Below are 3,799 nucleotides of genomic sequence, written 5' to 3' on the forward strand. Positions count from 1 at the left end.
GGGGGAATGATGGCCACAGGGCCATGAGCAAAGGTGGGACTCTGTACATCAGCTCTTGCTGGGAGTGTTGCCGGGTGTGGCTACAGAAATAGATGGACTGCATAGGGTACAGTTAGGGCCCGGGCCGTTTGTACACAGAAGGGCCATTCACTCTAAGTAAGATGAGGAGGTGCAGTAGAAGATCCTGGCCTCAAGCCCAGCTCCGCATGGTTGCATAAGTATACCATACATGTGCAAAATTCACCATAATTTTGAAAAGGGTGGATCTTACTTAAGGGTATTTAAACCACAATCCCATTAATTAATACTTCGAAAGATGATGTACTTTCTATAAGTTCATTGTAAAACAGGAACAGAACACCACAAGAGCACACTCAGAGACCAGCAGACCAGCTGTGAGACAGCTGCTGTTCAACAAGAGCTTCTGATGACAAAGGAAAGGGATCCACAGAAGGCCCTCTCAGCCCTGTGGGTGTTTTCCAATTCAACTGTTACTCATGAAACTCTTCAAGCACATGTACCACCAAATAACAGAATACATCTCTGTGTTATCATCAAGTGAAAACAGTTATGACTGTTTTGGTGGCACAGACTTAATTTAAAGTGACACTACAGGGTGTACCTATTTTCTTCTATTATAATATCTGACACAAGCCCAATAAACAGATGAATGAATGACAGGACTAACAAATTTAGAATTAAGGGGGGAAAACAGTTCATAATATTCTAAGAGAGGAGAAATGGGTTAAAGCTAATGGGAAACTAATGTTCTAGATCTAAATTGTAGACCAACTGATACACAAACTTGTAAATTAGAACATATCATACTCTTGCTATACATTCACAAAAGTATTCAAAAGGAGAAAAATAGGTCAATCAACCTTCATGGGCTCAAAATTTAAAAAGAGAAGGGTGGGCAAAAGACCTCCAGAGGCCAACCTGCGGCAGGAACCATTATGATGCACAAGTATATGACAGAGAGATGGGAGAGGAAAAAGAAGCAGTGGTTTGAGCACTGTGAACAGAGGAGGAACTAAAGATGCAAGGGTGGTGAGGCACAACCTGATGGGAGTACCCTGATGGGAGTAGCACACCCTGCCACTTGAGGCCCTGGTGAAATCAGGGCAAGTGCTGCTGCTGAGCACCATGGCCCTGTCCCTTCCTGGTTGTGGCACTTGGGTGAGCTAGCCAGGGACATGCTGGAGAGCTGGCTTTGGCAGTGTCGGGGTGGGAGAGCTGGTAGGCTGACCAACTCAGCTACCACCCAGGCCAAGATCCTGGACTTTGAGTTAGCCGACACCAGCATCTACCAAATCTGTAAACTGCTGGAGCATGTGAAGGGGCCAGTTGTGCAGATCCAAAGCTGCGGGATCTCCATGACACAGGGCAACAAGAGGATATCCAAGAGGAGTTGCTGTGAGGATTCAGTATTGAGAGTGTAGCAGAGAACAGAGGCCACAAAACAGACCAGTGGCTCATTGCAATGAACATTTGTGAGTAAAGTTGTCTGAACAAAAGGTATAGTGCGTGATGTACCATGGCACACTGCAGCTTCAGCCACAAGATGTTTTGTTTGTTTGTTTTTAATATTTTTGTGTGTGGAAGGCTGCAAGAGCAGAGGATGGATACAGAGAGACAGAGAGATGAATGGGATTGGGATGCATGATGTGAGAGTTAGAAAGAATCAATAAGCACCAGCCCAGAAAGACTGGAAGGAACCCGAGCCACTCTACTGGCAGAGTTCCTGTGTGCCTGGTCCCGCTGGTCTCAGTTACTCCCGGTGTTGGGACAGATGTGTCCTCCTCACCCCTAATCCTGGTGCATTTTTAGTATTGCTGTAGACAAGCATCTACATAAGACTATTAAATTGATTGTTGTTTTATACCAAACAATTTTTATAATATTCATTTTTATTGATACATTATAAAATATATATAATACATAAAAATTAAAATTTATATATTAATAAATTTAAGGAATATGACAAAAAAGATATTGTAGGTATTGAAGGGGGGTCTCTGGGAGGAGTTGGGGTACAAAAGGGAAACAAGAATGTGATTTAATTCTATTTACTTAAAATATGTTTTTAAATGTTAACAAATTCAGATAAATTGAAATCATGTAACTTTTCTCATCATAATGCAATAAAATTTAAAAATTTTTTAAAAAATCCAGTATAATAATATGTAAAAAAAGAAAAAAGAAAAAGAAAATAAAGAAGGAAAAAAACCAAATAATATGTTCAAAGAGCAAGAGAGAACCCCATTAGTTCTGTAAATGAATCAGAAATAAAAGGTGATTGATAAAGCTGTGTGGCAGGTGCAAAAGGAAGACAAGAGGGATGAAACAACTCAGAAGAATCTAAGGATGGCTACGGAAATGAGAGAAGGCAGCTGCTGCTGAGAGAAAAAAAAGAGATGGAAATCAACTTGTGGGGCAGAAAGTCTGGGGCGCAGAGATTTGGGCAGCATTAAGCACACCCAGCTGTACTGTGATCTTGGTCTCTAATGCTCTTTCCTAGAAGAAGGAAACTGGGCATTCTAGAAGGAATGGAAGAGTGATTGCTGAGCTTGGGCCAGGTTGGCAGAAGATGGAACAGAGTCAGCCTGAAACACTCAGATATATCACTAAGCAAGGTGCTCAGAAAGCAAGAAATTAAAAGAAAGAGGAAAAATGACGGACAGGAAAGCAGAGAGGAGGGAGCAGAGGAGAGAAGGCTGGGGAAGCGGTTGTGAGTGTGTCACAAAAGACAGGGCAGCTAGGCTGGGGAAGTGGTTGTGAGTGTGTCACAAAAGACAGGGCAGCTAGGCTGAAGGGAAGCCCCACTCATCAAATAAGAGACAACTTGCACATCAAAATAGTTGTTTAGTAAGGAATATAAGTCATGGACAAAAGGAACCCATAAGGTTGTATCAATAACACACACACCTGTCTGTAAACACACAGACAGACACAAAGAGGGCGTACTTTAATACAGTAAAATGCTGAGTGCTGACTGTTGAGTTTAGGGGTGCACACTGGTGATGGGAAGTTAATTTTTTTTTTAAGTCATGCTTAAGGATTAAAAACAGGCAAGTTTACCAATGAATTTCAACTCAGTGAGGAGAAAGGTATTTGCATGGTTTAAAAGTGTCTCCACACAGATTCCTTCACAGCTGCCAAAATACAACTGATAAGTATGTAGCAGGAAAAACAGACAGAACTGAATGAATGGTTGAAACTAATACCACTGACACCAGTGATATGGGGATGGTGGACCCAGACAGTGCCAGCCTTACCAGCATTCCTGGGGCATCAGCCCCAGCTGAAGGAGACAGTAGCGACTTGAAGGGCCCCAGGCTGCTGGTTCCTGAACAACAGGAGTAAGCCAGTTAGTTGGCAGGGGTTGACTGGTTTGACCATACCCCACTGGTCCTGGGTACAGTTCTGAAACATGTTTTCCCCCATGTATACCAACAGCCTGGCCTTGAGAGCTGCAGACTCCCTATGTGACTTGACCCAGAAACTGCTGAGTTTGCCCTCTTATGGGCAGCCACATCTTGCATAATCACTCTGGTCTTGAGCTTTGGTGTGGACCTAAGATGATAGTAATGGAGGGCTTTCACTGCTTGAGCCCAAATTTAGTCATCCATCAGGCATCTGGAGAACTGAGTAGAGTCCATGTTTTCAGAAAAAGTGGTCTCTAAGTTTCTGTATAGTAGCATGGGCAACTGTTATACTAGTCCACATGCCACAGATGTATTATTACCTTTTAGCAGGACTAGTGGAGAAAACATGGATGTACTGTCCAGCTGGAGCC

This window comes from Mastomys coucha, unplaced genomic scaffold (genome assembly GCF_008632895.1).
Source record: "Mastomys coucha isolate ucsf_1 unplaced genomic scaffold, UCSF_Mcou_1 pScaffold23, whole genome shotgun sequence".
NCBI classification, from domain to species: domain Eukaryota; kingdom Metazoa; phylum Chordata; class Mammalia; order Rodentia; family Muridae; genus Mastomys; species Mastomys coucha.